Raw genomic sequence first — 17,809 nt, forward strand, 5'->3', positions numbered from 1 at the left:
TCTAAATATTTTTTTGTCTAAATAGTCATTTGAGGACTTGATTTTTTGTGGATCAAGTTGTAGCTTTGACTGTCACCATTTTCTTTACCATATAATGTACTGAAAAATGGAAAAAAAATCCAAATGTGGTAAAACGCAATTCATTACGGCATTCATTATTTGGTAAAAATGGCCTGCCAGAATTATTATTCTTTAGGTCAGTTGGAATACGGTCATATCAAAAAGTGGTTAACAATAATTCAAAACCAGATAACACCATTTTCTGAGACTTGTAACTGTGGACCTGAGCTTTCATTTTTATGGATACCATTTTGGAGCACATACGAAGTTTCAATCTATTTTAATTGCAATTCTTGTTGGTAGTGCAGCAGCCCAAAAATTATATTCTTGCATTTCGCCTTTTATTGAAGGGGGGGGGTGTTTAACTTGTGTTTAAAATAATTTTAGATCTTGATAAATTGGACTCTTATGAATGTGATGATATTTATTTCTTTATTCTTTTATTTTTTTACTTTACTTTTTTTGCAATTTCACTGCACTTTAAATGTTTTTTCCTGTTTTTGAGTACAGGATATGGTAAAACCAATGGTGTAGTTCAAAAGTACTCCTCGTCCTGCAAAAAACAAGCCCTCACATGGCCATATTGATGGAAAAATAAAAAAAGTTATGGCTCTGGGAAGAAGGGGAGCGAAAAACAGAACAGCAAAAATGAAAAAGAGCAATATATTTCTGCAGGAACCATGTTAAGATATTGGCTCATTTTTATTTTCTTCTCACTTTTATTTAACAAGTCAAATAACAATTCCTCTAATGTTTGTAACCCATAAAACAACGCTTTGGCATCTTTTTAAATAAAATGTGACACATGATCATCACCGAGTAAATGGCGACTATCTGTGTAGTAAATGTATATCAAGTACAGACAGGATTTGTATTCTGTGCTCCTGAATACAGTGAATCCCACATATATATGAGATAAGGAAACATCGGGATCATTATGTGATCTATAAGGTTCACTTATTATAGATCAGTAATTCTCTGCACTCACGTATTCACGATCCTGCTCTTTATGTCTTCTGATTGCTTCTCTAGATCACTTTTCTCACTACTGTACAAGGAAGATGCATCAACTTATCTTACCATGGTCAAAAAACTCAATAGTACGAGCAAATATAAAAATGTTTGTAATATATCTTATCGTTCTATCAGAGAAAAAAAGCTTCATTCTCCACTTATGAGACATTTCAATTCCCCCTTGCATCCTGTCCTCATCATCCACTCTGAAGAAAACAAAACCCCAACAGGTCAGGCCGTGTTCACATGTCCAGTAGTCATCCGTTAGAATGGATCCAGCAGCAATCCCTTGGTAAAAAGTTATGGAGACATAATATTTTTGGCCATTTTTAAAAAACTGATTTCAGGTGGCTCAATTTTTTGTAATTTTGAAGTCAATGGAGAAGGGATCCGTTAATTAGCCATTTGTTTTTCTTTCATTTCAGAATGATCCATCTTTTACTCACAAGATCCGTTTCAAATGGTAGATAATGTATGGCTAATTATCGGATCTGTTGTCCATAGACTTCAATGTTAAACAGGTCCAGCTGAAATTAAAAATAAAAAAAAAAGAATAATAAAAAGTTGACTCTGCATAACTTTTTGGACAGATTTCTGCTGGATTCGTTCTAACAGATCTTTACTGGACATGTGAACATAGCCTTAAAGTGAACCTGTCAGGTCCTATAACACTATCATCCTGCAGACTTGGGGTTAATCTACAGGTTAATAGCCGGTGGCAATACTGAAAGTGTAGCACCCAGGAGAAATTGATCCTTATTTCTCCCAGGAGCAGTCACTGGCTTTCAGTCAATTACAGTCACCAATCACAGCACTGACTGACAGCTAAATCAGAGGTGCTTCAGTGCAGAGCCGGCTGTCAGTCAGTGGCGGGCATGCTTACAGCCGCTGTTCACTATGTACTGAGCAGTGACTGAATCCATGCTGTCCCACCCCTATGACTGAAAGTCGGAGGCTGCCAGGAGGAATAAAGCTCATTTCATCCCGTGTGGTGCTATTTTTCACCTTAGGCCGGGGTCACGCTTGCGCTTGCAATGCGAGAAACTCACACGAGTCTCTCGCATCAATACCTGGCTCTGGCACCGGCACCAGGGACATGTATTTCTATGCAGCTGAACGCTCCGGTCCCAGCGGCAGTGCCAGGTATTGAAGCGAGTTTCTCGCATTGCACTCGCAAGTGTGACCCCGGACTTACTTGTTTTTTGGGGGTTAGTGGCAACTGTAGGGTCGACCTGATAATATTGTCATATCCTAGAGACCGTAAGTCATTGTCAGTTTCTGAATTGGGAAAATGCGTTTAACAAAAAATTATCTTAGATCTAAAAGTACAAGATGGCAGCACTAGGCAGGGAATACTGCGGAGTAGGGTTGAGCGAAATGGATCGGACAAATTCAAAAATCGCCGACTTTCGGCAAAGTCGGGTTTTGTGAAACCCGACCCGATCCCACTGTGGGATCGGCCATGAGGTCGGCGATCTTCGTGATAAACTCGCATTTCGTATGACGCTTTCATCGCTATTTTTAAGCCAATGAAGGAGGACGCAGAGTGTGGGCAGCGTGATGACATAGGTCTCGGTCCCCACCATCTTAGAGAAGGGCATGACAGTGATTGGCTTACTTTCTGCGGCGTCACAGTGGCTATAAAGGGGCGTGCACGCCGACCGCCAACTTACTTCTGCCGAACTTAGCATAGGGAGAGGTTGCTGCAGCTTCGTCAGAAGCAGGGATATAGTTAGGGAGGGAAGATTAACCCCCAAACCGCTTGTGCTGTAGCGATTTCCACTGTCCAATACCACCTTTGTTTTGCAGGGACAGTGGAGGCTATATCTTTGTGCATCAGCTCTGTAGCTTATTAGGCTGCCTTATAAGGCTCCCTGATAGCTGCATTGCTGTTTGCACCGCTGCTGTGCAAACCAACTGCTTTTTTAAAAGCAAAAATCCTGTTGCTCCTTTCTGCAGTTATCTTGTTTATTTGTCCACACTTTTGTGTGCAGCAGTCCTTTTTATTACTGCCATACTTGTCCTGAGATCATTGTAGGGAGATTGAAATTGTACTACAGTCCTTGGATTTTTCAGATATCTTCCAGCCACTTGCTGCCACTCACATTGCGTTGTAAAATACACTGGGCCTGAGTTGTGGTGCCGTCACCCCCACAAAAAAGTGAGATTGAAATTCTCACAAAGTGGATATACCTCAGTCCTCTTAGCTTGTGGTGTATCAGCCAGCCACTTGCTGCCACTCACATTGCGTTGTAAAATACACTGGGCCTGAGTTTGGGTTCTGTGTCCCCAAAATAAAGTGAGATTGAAATTCTCACAAAGTGGATATACTTCAGTCCTCTTAGTTTGTGGTGTATCAGCCAGCCACTTGCTGCCACTCACATTGCATTGTAAAATACACTGGGCATGAGTTTGGGTTTAGTGTCCCCCCAAAAAAGTGAGATTGAAATTCTCACAAAGTGGATATACCTCAGTCCTCTTAGTTTGTGGTGTATCAGCCAGACACTTGCTGCCACTCACATTGCATTGTAAAATACACTGGGCCTGAGTTTGGGTTCTGTGTCCAAAAAAAAAGTGAGATTGAAATTCTCACAAAGTGGATATACCTCAGTCCTCTTAGTTTGTGGTGTATCAGCCAGCCACTTGCTGCCACTCACATTGCATTGTAAAATACACTAAGCCTGAGTTTGGGTTCAGTCTCCCCCCAAAAAAGTGAGATTGAAATTCTCACAAAGTGGATATACCTTAGTCCTCTTAGTTTGTGGTGTATCAGCCAGCCACTTGCTGCCACTCACATTGCGTTGTAAAATACACTGGGCCTGAGTTTGGGTTCTGTGTCCCCCCAAAAAAAGTGAGATTGAAATTCTCACAAAGTGGATATACCTCAGTCCTCTTAGCTTGTGGTGTATCAGCCAGCCACTTGCTGCCACTCACATTGCATTGTAAAATACACTGGGCCTGAGTTTGGGTTCTGTGTCCCCCCCAAAAAAGTGAGATTGAAATTCTCACAAAGTGGATATACCTCAGTCCTCTTAGTTTGTGGTGTATCAGCCAGCCACTTGCTGCCACTCACATTGCGTTGTAAAATACACCGGGCCTGAGTTTGGGTTCTGTGTCCCCAAAAAAAAGTGAGATTGAAATTCTCACAAAGTGGATATACCTCAGTCCTCTTAGTTTGTATTGTATCAGCCAGCCACTTGCTGCCACTCACATTGCGTTGTAAAATACACTGGGCATGAGTTTGGGTTCTGTGTCCCCCCAAAAAAATTGAGATTGAAATTATCACAAAATGGATATACCTCAGTCCTCTTAATTTGTGGTGTATCAGCCAGCCACTTGCTGCCACTCACATTGCGTTGTAAAATACACTGGGCCTGAGTTTGGGTTCTGTGTCCCCCCAAAAAAAGTGAGATTGAAATTCTCACAAAGTGGATATACCTCAGTCCTCTTAGTTTGTGGTGTATCAGCCAGCCACTTGCTGCCACTCACATTGCTTTCTAAAATACACTGCGCCTGAGTTTGGGTTCTGTGTCCAAAAAAAAAAGTGAGATTGAAATTCTCACAAAGTGGATATACCTCAGTCCTCTTAGTTTGTGGTGTATCAGCCAGCCAGTTGCTGCCACTCACATTGCATTGTAAAATACACTGGGCCTGAGTTTGTGTTCTGTGTCCAAAAAAAAAAGTGAGATTGAAATTCTCACAAAGTGGATATACCTCAGTCCTCTTAGTTTGTGGTGTATCAGCCAGCCACTTGCTGAAACTCACATTGCATTGTAAAATACACTAAGCCTGAGTTTGGGTTCAGTCTCCCCCCAAAAAAAGTGAGATTGAAATTCTCACAAAGTTGATATACCTCAGTCCTCTTAGTTTGTGGTGTATCAGCCAGCCACTTGCTGCCACTTACATTGCTTTGTAAAATACACTGGGCCTGAGTTTGGGTTCTGTGTCCCAAAAAAAAAGTGAGATTGAAATTCTCACAAAGTGGATATACCTCAGTCCTCTTAGTTTGTGGTGTATCAGCCAGCCACTTGCTACCACTCACATTGCGTTGTAAAATACACTGGGCCTGAGTTTGGGTCCTGTGTCCCCCAAAAAAAGTGAGATAGAAATTCTCACAAAGTGGATATACCTCAGTCCTCTTAGTTTGTGGTGTATCAGCCAGCCACTTGCTGCCACTCACATTGCGTTGTAAAATACACTGGGCCTGAGTTTGGGTTCTGTGTCCCCCCAAAAAAAGTGAGATTGAAATTGTCACATAGTGGATATTCATCAGTCCTCTTAGTTTGTGGTGTATCAGCCAGCCACTTGCTGCCACTCACATTGCGTTGTAAAATACACTGGGCCTGAGTTTGGGTTCTGTGTCTCAAAAAAAAAAGTGAGACTGAAATTCTCACAAAGTGGATATACCTCAGTCCCCTTAGTTTGTTCTGTATCAGCCAGCCACTTGCTGCCACTCACATTGCGTTGTAAAATACACTGGGCCTGAGTTTGGGTTCTGTCTCACCCCCAAAAAAGTGAGATTGAAATTGTCACATAGTGGATATACCTCAGTCCATTTAGTTTGTGGTGTATCAGCCAGCCACTTGCTGCCACTCACATTGCGTTGTAAAATACACTGGGCCTGAGTTTGGGTTCTGTGTCTCAAAAAAAAAGTGAGACTGACATTCTCACAAAGTGGATATACCTCAGTCCTCTTAGTTTGTGGTGTATCAGCAAGCCACTTGCTACCACTCACATTGCGTTGTAAAATACACTGGGCCTGAGTTTGGGTTCTGTGTCCCCGAAAAAAAGTGAGATTGAAATTCTCACAAAGTGGATATACAGTGGGGCAAAAAAGTGTTTAGTCAGTCAGCAATAGTGCAAGTTCCACCACTTAAAAAGATGAGAGGCGTCTGTAGTTTACATCATAGGTAGACCTCAACTATGGGAGACAAACTGAGAAAAAAAAATCCAGAAAATCACATTGTCTGTTTTTTTATCATTTTATTTGCATATTATGGTGGAAAATAAGTATTTGGTCAGAAACAAACAATCAAGATTTCCGGCTCTCACAGACCTGTAACTTCTTCTTTAAGAGTCTCCTCTTTCCTCCACTCATTACCTGTAGTAATGGCACCTGTTTAAACTTGTCATCAGTATAAAAAGACACCTGTGCACACCCTCAAACAGTCTGACTCCAAACTCCACTATGGTGAAGACCAAAGAGCTGTTGAAGGACACCAGAAACAAAATTGTAGCCCTGCACCAGGCTGGGAAGACTGAATCTGCAATAGCCAACCAGCTTGGAGTGAAGAAATCAACAGTGGGAGCAATAATTAGAAAATGGAAGACATTCAAGACCACTGATAATCTCCCTCGATCTGGGGCTCCACGCAAAATCCCACCCCGTGGGGTCAGAATGATCACAAGAACGGTGAGCAAAAATCCCAGAACCACGCGGGGGGACCTAGTGAATGAACTGCAGAGAGCTGAGACCAATGTAACAAGGCCTACCATAAGTAACACACTACGCCACCAAGGACTCAGATCCTGCAGTGCCAGACGTGTCCCACTGCTTAAGCCAGTACATGTCCGGGCCCGTCTGAAGTTTGCTAGAGAGCATTTGGATGATCCAGAGGAGTTTTGGGAGAATGTCCTATGGTCTGATGAAACCAAACTGGAACTGTTTGGTAGAAACACAACTTGTCGTGTTTGGAGGAAAAAGAATACTGAGTTGCATCCATCCAAAACCTACCTACTGTAAAGCATGGTGGTGGAAACATCATGCTTTGGGGCTGTTTCTCTGCAAAGGGGCCAGGACGACTGATCCGGGTACATGAAAGAATGAATGGGGCCATGTATCGTGAGATTTTGAGTGCAAACCTCCTTCCATCAGCAAGGGCATTGAAGATGAAACGTGGCTGGGTCTTTCAACATGACAATGATCCAAAGCACACCGCCAGGGCAATGAAGGAGTGGCTTCATAAGAAGCATTTCAAGGTCCTGGAGTGGCCTAGCCAGTCTCCAGATCTCAACCCTATAGAAAACCTTTGGAGGGAGTTGAAAGTCCGTGTTGCCAAGCGAAAAGCCAAAAACATCACTGCTCTAGAGGAGATCTGCATGGAGGAATGGGCCAACATACCAACAACAGTGTGTGGCAACCTTGTGAAGACTTACAGAAAACGTTTGACCTCTGTCATTGCCAACAAAGGATATATTACAAAGTATTGAGATGAAATTTAGTTTCTGACCAAATACTTATTTTCCACCATAATATGCAAATAAAATGATAAAAAAACAGACAATGTGATTTTCTGGATTTTTTTTTCTCAGTTTGTCTCCCATAGTTGAGGTCTTCCTATGATGTAAATTACAGACGCCTCTCATCTTTTTAAGTGGTGGAACTTGCACTATTGCTGACTGACTAAATACTTTTTTGCCCCACTGTACCTCAGTCCTCTTAGTTTGTTGTGTATCAGCCAGCCACTTGCTGCCACTAACATTGCGTTGTAAAATACACTGGGCCTGAGTTTGGGTTCTGTGTCCCCGAAAAAAAGTGAGATTGAAATTCTCACAAAGTGGATATACCTCAGTCCTCTTAGTTTGTGGTGTATCAGCCAGCCACTTGCTGCCACTAACATTGCGTTGTAAAATACACTGGGCCTGAGTTTGGGTTCTGTGTCCCCCCCAAAAAAGTGAGATTGAAATTGTCACATAGTGGATATACCTCAGTCCATTTACTTTGTGGTGTATCAGCCAGCCACTTGCTGCCACTCACATTGCGTTGTAAAATACACTGGGCCTGAGTTTGGGTTCTGTGTCTCAAAAAAAAAGTGAGACTGAAATTCTCACAAAGTGGATATACCTCAGTCCTCTTAGTTTGTTGTGTATCAGCCAGCCACTTGCTGCCACTAACATTGCGTTGTAAAATACACTGGGCCTGAGTTTGGGTTCTGTGTCCAAAAAAAAAAGTGAGATTGAAATTCTCACAAAGTGGATATACCTCAGTCCTCTTAGTTTGTGGTGTATCAGCAAGCCACTTGCTACCACTCACATTGCGTTGTAAAATACACTGGGCCTGAGTTTGGGTTCTGTGTCCCCGAAAAAAAGTGAGATTGAAATTCTCACAAAGTGGATATACCTCAGTCCTCTTAGTTTGTTGTGTATCAGCCAGCCACTTGCTGCCACTAACATTGCGTTGTAAAATACACTGGGCCTGAGTTTGGGTTCTGTGTCCCCCCAAAAAAAGTGAGATTGAAATTCTCACAAAGTGGATATACCTCAGTCCTCTTAGTTTGTGGTGTATCAGCCAGCCACTTGCTGCCACTCACATTGCGTTGTAAAATACACTGCGCCTGAGTCTGGGTTCTGTGTCCAAAAAAAAAAAGTGAGATTGAAATTCTCACAAAGTGGATATACCTCAGTCCTCTTAGTTTGTGGTGTATCAGCCAGCCACTTGCTGCCACTAACATTGCATTGTAAAATACACTGGGCCAGAATTTGGGTTTTGTGTCCCCCAAAAAAAGTGAGATTGAAATTCTCACAAAGTGGATATACCTCAGTCCTCTTAGTTTGTTGTGTATCAGCCAGCCACTTGCTGCCACTCACATTGCTTTGTAAAATACACTGGGCCTGAGTTGTGGTGCAGTCTCCCCCCCAAAAAAGGGAGAATTAAATTCTCAACAAGTTTATATATACCTTCTACCTTGTTTTACAGTACCATATAACGGTTGTTGTTTTGGTTAGTTTTTCACAAAAATTAGGAAGTCTGGTGGAAGAGGCCGTGGGCGGTCGTTGCCAGCTGGTACTGATGGTGGTGGTGGAGGTGGAGCATCTGGTGGTAGTGGGAAAAGCAAAATTGCAGCTAAGGCTGGAGGTGTTGAGCCAGCATCATCGTCTGGCTACACAAGGCCTCGAAGGCTCCCTTATCTGGGAGTAGGAAAACCGCTTTTAAAGCTGGAGCAGCAGGAAAAAGTTTTGGCTTTCCTTGCTGACTCAGCCTCTAGCTCTTTCGCCTCCTCTTCAGAAAGTTCCAAATTTAAAAGCAGCGAGTCGTCAGTGGATGCTCCCGGTCAGGAACAAGTCGCTTCCTTGTGTCCATTACCCAAACCAACAGTGAAGGATGCGTCAGGTGACACAACAGGTTATTCCATGGAGCTCTTTACACATACCATGCCTGGGTTAGAAAGGGAAATTGTTAACTGCCCATTACAAGATGAATCGGACATGGAGTGCACTGATGCACAGCCACAGCTAGATTATTATGCTGTTCCATTGACTCAGATCACTACATTGCCCTTGCAGTGTACTGAGCCAGAAACTGACCCTGATGAGACTATGGTGCCCCGTCCCAAACGCTATAGCACCTTACACGGTGACACAGAGAAAGGTGCACATGACATTGAAGAGGAGGTGATAGATGACCCAGTTGTTGATCCAGATTGGCAGCCATTGGGGGAAGAGGGTGCCGCTGCCAGTAGCTCAGAAGTGGAGGTGGATGATCCGCAGCAGCCATCTACATTGCAACAGCTTTTATCTGGCAGGCCTGTCTCAGGCCAAAAACGTTTGTCAAACAAAAAAAATCGTTTTAGGACAGCGTGGCCATCCGGTGAAAGTAGCACAGCGTGCAATGCCTGAAAAGGTATTGCATAGTAGGAAGAGTGGAGTGTGGCAATTTTTTAACCAAGATCCGAATGATCAGTGCAAAGTTATCTGTAAGAAATGCTCAAAGACCTTTAGCAGAAGGAAGAAATTTAAATACGTGCATGGGTAGACATTTAACCAGCATGCACTTGCAAACCTGGAATAGCTACCAAACGTCCCGTGCCGTTGGTGCACCTGCTCAGAATGAAGGTAGTCAGCAACGCTACATTGCTTCCCTCACTGTAAGCCCACCAGTAAAGGTACCGTCACATTTAGCGACACTGCAGCGATCTAGACAACGATCTAGATCGCTGCAGCGTTGCTGTGTGGTCGCTGGAGAGCTGTCACACAGACAGCTCTCCAGCGACCAACGATGCCGGTCCCCGGGTAACCAGGGTAAACATCGGGTTACTAAGCGCAGGGCCGCGCTTAGTAACCCGATGTTTACCCTGGTTACCAGTGCTAATGTAAAAAAAAAAACACTACATACTTACATTCCAGTGTCTGTCCCCCGGCGCTGTGCTTTCCTGCACTGACTGTGAGCGCCGGCCGGAAAGCACAGCGGTGACATCACCGCTGTAATCTGCTTTACGGCTGGCCGGCGCTGACAGTGCAGGAAAGCACAGCGCCGGGGGACAGACACCGGAATGTAAGTATGTAGTGTTTGGTTTTTTTTACATTTACACTGGTAACCAGGGTAAACATCGGGTTACTAAGCATGGCCCTGCGCTTAGTAACCCGATGTTTACCCTGGTTACCAGTGAAGACATCGCTGGATCGGTGTCACACACACCGATTCAGTGATGACAGCGGGAGATCCAGCGACAAAATAAAGTTCTGGACTTTCTGCTCCGACCAACGATGGCACAGTAGGATCCTGATCGCTGCTGCGTGTCAAACTCAACGATATCGCTAGCCAGGACGCTGCAACGTCACAGATCGCTAGCGATATCGTTCAGTGTGAAGGTACCTTTAGGACACCACCAGCAGCAAATGTGGAGGTATCGTTGCAAGGCCAAAGCAGTCAGGGAATTACAAGGTTTTTGGTAGGAAACACTGTATGTAGGTCAACATCAAGAATAGCATCACCAACCCTCTCTCAATCCGCCATGTCCACCACCACCACCGCTAGTTCTACCATATGCACCTCTCCAGTCCAGCTCACCCTACAAGAGACTCTCGTTAGGAAATGAAAGTACTCATCCTCTCATCTGCGTACACAGGGTTTGAACGCCCACATTGCTAGACTAATCTCGTTAGAGATGATGCCCTACCGGTTGGTTGAAAGCGAAGCTTTCAAAGCCATGATGGCCTACGCAGTACCACGCTATGACCTACCCAGTCGACACTTCTTTGCAAGAAAAGCCATCCCAGCCCTCCACCAGCATGTCAAAGACCGCATTGTCCATGCACTGAGACAATCAGTCAGTAGAAAGGTGCACCTCACAACAGATGCATGGACCAGTAGGCATGGCCAGGGACATTACATGTCCATCACGGCACACTGGGTTAATGTGGTGGATGCAGGGTCCACAGCGGACAGCCATAGTGGAACAGTTCTGCCTAGCCCACGGTCTAGGAAACAGTTGGCTGTAGGCATTCGCCACCCCTCCTCCTCCTCCACCAGAAACGAAAGCTCGTCCACAGAGTGCAGTCGCTCAACCACTCCATCCGCAGCTGCCAGTGTTGCACATAAGGTATCCCATTATGTAACAGCTACTGGTAAGCGTCAGCAGACTGTGTTGGAAATGAAGTGTTTGGGCGACAACAGACACACCGCGGAAGTACTGGCCGAGTACTTGCAGCAAGAAACTCAGTCATGGCTGGGAAGTGTACTTCTTGAGGCAGGCAAGGTAGTCAGTGATAACGGAAGGAATTTTATGGCTGCCATTGCCCTTTCAGAACTGAAACACATACCTTGCCTGGCTCACCCCTTGAACCTGGTGGTGCACTGCTTCCTGAAAAATTATCCGGGGTTACCAGCCCTGCTCCTGAAGGTGCAAAGACTTTGCTCGCACATCCGCCGGTCACCCGTACACTCCAGCCGTATGCTGAACCATCAGCGATCGCTGAATCTTCCCCAGCACCGCCTAATAATCGACATTGCAACAAGGTGAAACTCCACACTGCACATGCTTCAGAGGCTTTGCGAACAGAGGCGTGCTGTAATGTATTTGTGGGAGGATACACATACACAGGCATGCACTTGGATGGCAGACATGGAGTTGTCAGGTGTGCAGTGGTCAAAGCTACAAGACCTCTGTCAAGTCCTTCAGTGTTTTGAGGAATGCACAAGGCTGGCAAGTGCAGACGACGCCATCATAAGCATGAGCATCCCACTAATGCGTCTGTTTGACGCACATTAAGGAGCAGGCGTCTGCACCCGAGGAGGAGGGAAGCCTTGATGACAGTTAGCCATTGTCTGCTCAGGGAACTCTCCTGGACGAGGTGGTGGACGAAGAGGAGGAGGAGGAGGATGATGGGGATTAATATTTATGGGAGGAGGATGCTTCTCAGGGGGCAATAGAAACTGGTGGCGTTGCAAGGTCAGGTACAGGGTTTTTGCGGGAGAAAAGTGATGTTGATTTGCAAGACAGTGCTCCTCAACCCAGCACAAGCAGTGAATTGACACCTGGAACATTGGCCCACATGGCTGAGTATGCCTTGCGTATCCTAAAAAGGGAACCCCGCATTATCAAAATGATGACCGATGACGATTACTGGTTGGCCTGCCTCCTGGATCCATGATATAAAGGAAAATTACAAAATATCATGCCACATGAGAACCTGGAGCAAATATTGGCAACCAAACAAGGAACTTTTGTAGACCGTTTGGTTCAGGCATTCCCAGCACACAGCGGCGGTGATGGTTCTCACACGAGCTGTAGGGGGCAACATGGCAGAGGTGTTAGAGGTGCACAAATCAGAAGTGGCATTGGACAGAGGGGTTTTATGACCAGGTTGTGGAGTGATTTCGCAATGACCGCAGACAGGACAGGTACTGCTGCATCAATTCAAAGCAACAGGAGACTGCATTTGTCCAGTATGGTTACGAACTATTTTTCCTCCCTTATCGATGTTCTCCCTCACAGGTCATTCCCCTTTGATTACTGGGCATCTAAAATAGACACCTGGCCTGAATTGGCTGAATATGCATTACATGAGCTCGCTTGCCCTGCTGCTAGTGTGCTATCAGAAAGAGTTTTCAGTGCTGCTGGTTCAATACTGACCGAAAAAAGGACTCGTCTGGCTACCCAAAATGTTGATGATCTACCCTTCATTAATATGAACCAATCATGGATTCAAATTATTTTGCCCCACCTTCCCCTGCTGACACGTAGCCTGACTGCTCCAATTCCTCCATTTGCAGCTGCTGAATGTCCACCATAGGCCATTTTTATACCTCCCTAAATGGGCTGACTCCCCCCACAGGGCCGTGGTCACCACATGGCGCAAGCAGCCGTGCGAGTGCCGTTTGCCTGGACAGGTGGGTGTGTCCACTCTTGGGCGATGGCACTGGCACAGGGTCCCTCATAGTACAAAGAAGTGTCTCTGATGGTGGTGGTGCACAACCAACGTCAGACACACCGTCGTAATATGAGGGGCCCTGTGCCAGTACCACAGCCCATGAGAGAGTGTTCCCCCCAGCTCGAAGAGTGCTCTACCACTTGCAATACTTACCTCTCCCTGCTCCACAATTGTGTAGTTTGTGCTGTTAAATCCTTCAATGGCACTGCCAATACAAATTTGTTGAAATGATAGATGAAAGTTAAAATACACAGGGGCCCTGGCCTCCATTTAATACTTTGCACCTACTACCACTGTCTTTATTATTTGGGCCTGCTAACGGTGTCTGCCGCTGCTTGTTGTTCTCCTCCACTGAACAAAGCTGAGCCGCCAGTTTACTCCTGTTTCGAATATTAAACTGCATTTGGCCTACTTGTTTGGTTGGGCCTACTAACGGTGTCTGCGGCTCCTTGCTTTTCTCCTCCACTGAACAAAGCTGAGCCGCCACTCTACTCCTGTTTCGAATATTAAACTGCATTTGGCCTACTTGTTTGGTTAGCCCCCTCTGGCCCCCCAATAGCTATGCTACTGGGAGAACCTATCTTAATTGGAGATCAAATAAGCCTAAATTTATCAATCCCAAAGTTATTAGGGTAAAGACTAAAGAGCAGACAGCCATACTGAAGATAACTATGGTGGGGGGCGCGTGGGTCAAACTATCCAGTTCCTGGGTTGCTTTGCTAAGGGAACTGAGGCTACTGGATATGACCACCTCAGTGTCTTACATTACATACTGCTATTTCCAGATCACCATGTTATGGTTCAATGAAGAAATAAAAGCAGGGGTGGACATACCACCAATGCAGCAGGTGAAGCTGCACAGGGCTCCAAAAGACAGGGGGCCGGATCAGCTGCAGAATTGTCTTTTTCTGTCATAGAGTCAGGGGCAGCATCTACATTAAGAGTACCTGAGTCTTTTGCCATCAGAGAGGGGCATACACTCTGCAGAATATGTCAGGAGGGGCCCTTTCCTCTTATCCGAGTTGATGCTGTCACTGGCTCTATGATGCAGGGGCCCAAGATCCCTGGTCATGCCCTGACTTCTCAGCGTCGTTCAGGCACAGGCGGAATGACAGGCCTGGTAAGTATGGCTGATCTCAGCCAATCCGGTCTCCTGTCTCCTCACTGCCTCTTACTGCTGCTGGGAACATCCTTGGAGCAGTCTGTACAGCTGACAACTCTCCTTTCTTCTGAGCAGTTTTGAGAAATAAACTGCCTGACTAATTTTCACATGTACTGAGGGGGTTATTATTGGAAAACCACTGCACTGGCCCATTCAGGATCAATAGCTGCAGTATCAATGCTGTCTGAGTGAGCCAGTGCAGCCTTTCCCCAATAAAGCCCCCTAAGCACATGGGGTAGTAAGTGGCTGCGGGGGGGGGGGGGGGGGTTGATGTGATGGCAGATGTTAACGTGGGTCAGTCAGCTGTCAGAACTGCTCAGGAGGAAGGAGGAGAAGTGTCAGATTCACTCCTCACTGCTGGGAGGTTATTCTCTGAAGGTATCAGAGGTAATGAAGAGGGCAGGAGACAGGACTGATGACAGCTGGAGATCTGGCCAGTAGTGCTGATGATAGACTATTGAAGACCATCAGGATGGAGCTGTGGGAGATGGAAGACTGCACCTGCCAGAGGGACAACATGTGTAAGTAATAAAATGTGTACAGTTTTACTATTATCCGTGTGTGTGTGTGTGTGTGTGTGTGTATGTGTATATTCCTGTGCAAAGTATCCATGTATACACGCACAGATAACCACAGTACACTAATATACACTGCTCAAAAAAATAAAGGGAACACTTAAACAACAGAATATAGCTCCAAGGAAATCAAACTGTCCACTTAGGAACCAACCCTGTTTGACAATCAATTTCACGTGCTGCTGTGCAAATGGAATAGACAACAGATGAAAATTATTGGCAATCATCAAGACACACTGAATGAAGGAGTGGTTCTGCTGGTGGGGATCACAGACCACAAGTTAGCACCAATGCTTTCTGGCTGATGTTTTGGTCACTTTTGAATGTTGGTTGTGCTTTCACACTCGTGGTAGCATTAGACGGACTTTACAACCCACACAAGCGGCTCTGGTAGTGCAGCTCATCCAGGATGGCACATCAATGCGAGCTGTGGCAAGAAGATTTGCTGTGTCTGTCAGTGTAGTGTCCGGAGGCTGGAGGCGCTACCAGGAGACAGGCTAGTACACCAGGAGATGTGGAGGGGGCCGTAGGAGGGCAATAACCCAGCAGCAGGACCACTACCTCAGCCTTTATGCAAGGAGGAACAGGAGGAGCACTGCCAGAGCCCTCCAAAATGACCTTCAGCAGGCCACAAATGTGCATGTGTCTCCACAAATGCTTAGAAACAAACTCCATGAGGATGGTCTGAGTGTACGAAGTCCACAGATGGGGTTGTGTTATGATCCGGTGGCCTTGGAGCCGCATGAGACCTTCTCTGGAGAAGGTGGTAACTGTACAGACCGCAACCCTAAACTGACACCGCAACTAGAAGTAGCCGTGGGGTGTACCTAACACATCCTAGACACCTCGACACAGCCGGAGGACTAAATAACCCTATAGATGGAAATGGGAATTCTATCTTGCCTCATAGCAGAAACCCCAAAGGATAGGCAGCCCCCCACAAATATTGACGGTGAATATAAGAGTAAAGACACACACAGGCTGAAAACAGGATTTAGCAAAAGAGGCACTTCTAGCTAAATAGTAAAGGATAGGACAGAGTACTAAGCGGTCAGTATTAAAACTCTGAAAATATCCACAGCAGAAAATACAAAAATTCCACATCTAACTAAAGACATAGAATGTATATCTGCATCTCCAGAGAATCCAGCATGACGGAAAAAATCCAAACAAGTCTAAGCTGGACAAGACAAAACAATAAATTGTTCTGAACTGAAAAGCACACTGAATGTGTGCTGCAGGAAAATAAACCAGACACTTATCTTGGCTGAATTAGCAGAAGAGCAGAAGGAACCAGACAGGGATGTAAACCCTCCAAGAACAATGGACAACTGGCACTGACTAATGAATCCAGCACACCTAAATACCGAATAGAGCTGCAATCAGCAGAAACACCTGCCCTGGAACAACCAAGAGACAACTGCACTATCACAAACAACCACCGGAGGGAGCCCAAGAACAGAATTCACAACAGGGTTGTGCTCATAGCCCAACAACATGCAGGATGCTTGGCATTTGCCACAGAACACCAGGATTGTCAAATTCACCACTGGTGCCCTGTGTTCTTCACACATGAAAGCAGGTTCACACCAGAGCACATGTGACTAATATGACAGAGTCTGGCACTGGGTCAGTAATGGTGTGAGGTGGCATTTCTTTGGGGGCTCGCACAGCCCTCCATGTGCTCGCCAGAGGTAGCCTGACTGCCATTAGGTACCGAAATGAGATCCTCAGACTCCTTGTAAGGCCATATGCTGGTGCGGTTGGCCCTGGATTCCTCCTAATGCAGGACAATGACAGACCTCATGTGGCTGGAGTGTGTCAGCAATTCCTGCAAGATGAAGGCATTGAAGCTATGGACTGGCCCACCCGTTCCCAAGACCTGAATCCGATTGAACACATCTGGGACATCATGTCTCGCACCATCCACCAACATCACATTGCACCACAGACTGTCCAGGAGTTGGCGGATGCTTTGGTCCAGGTCTGGGAGGAGATCCCTCAGGAACCATCTGCCACCTCATCAGGAGCATGACAAAGCATTGTAGGGAGATCATACAGGCACGTGGAGGCCACACACACTACTGAGCATCATTTCTTTGTCTTGAGGCATTTCCACTGAAGCTGGATCAGCCTGTAACTTCATTTTCCACTTTGATTTTGAGCATCATTCCAACTCCAGACCTCCGTGGGATATTAGTTGTGATTTACGTTGATCATTTTTAGGTTTTATTGTTCTCAGCACATTCCACTATCTAATGAATAAAGATTTACAACTGGAATATTTAATTCAGTGATATCTAGGATGTGGGATTTTAGCGTTCCCACTAAATGTAAAAGAAAAAAAAAAAAGGAGAAGCCAGCACTGCTAATGGTCAGAACGCAATACAAATGGTGCACATGCACCTACTGAATTCTAACTGTAGTTCAAATATGAGACATTTAGCAAATAATTGATCAATTTTTTGAGCTACCCCGCCACTTCACGGCAATCTCATAATGGGGCAGTCCTACGCTACGTTTTTTATTAACGTTGTGCCATTACGGCCTCCTAGATGTATAAAAAGAGCATAAAAAGAAAGACACCATTACTATACTATGACATGCAAGCTGTACCTGGAGACATTTTCAGAATCACCCCCTTGGTGCCAGGAAGGACAAGCGTAGGTGAAGGCCGATCAGGTCCAGTGCGGACATGTCAGATCTGGCCTCCACGCCTCCAAGCCAGCACCAAGGTTAAAGAGTGAGACAGGTTCAGACACAGCTGCAAAATTAACTAGAGCCTGAGGCAGGGCAGGGCTGCTGTGTGTGTGAACAGCAGCCTATCAATCACATAGAACACAGAAAG

Source organism: Ranitomeya variabilis, chromosome 5, assembly GCF_051348905.1.
Source record: "Ranitomeya variabilis isolate aRanVar5 chromosome 5, aRanVar5.hap1, whole genome shotgun sequence".
NCBI lineage: Eukaryota > Metazoa > Chordata > Amphibia > Anura > Dendrobatidae > Ranitomeya > Ranitomeya variabilis.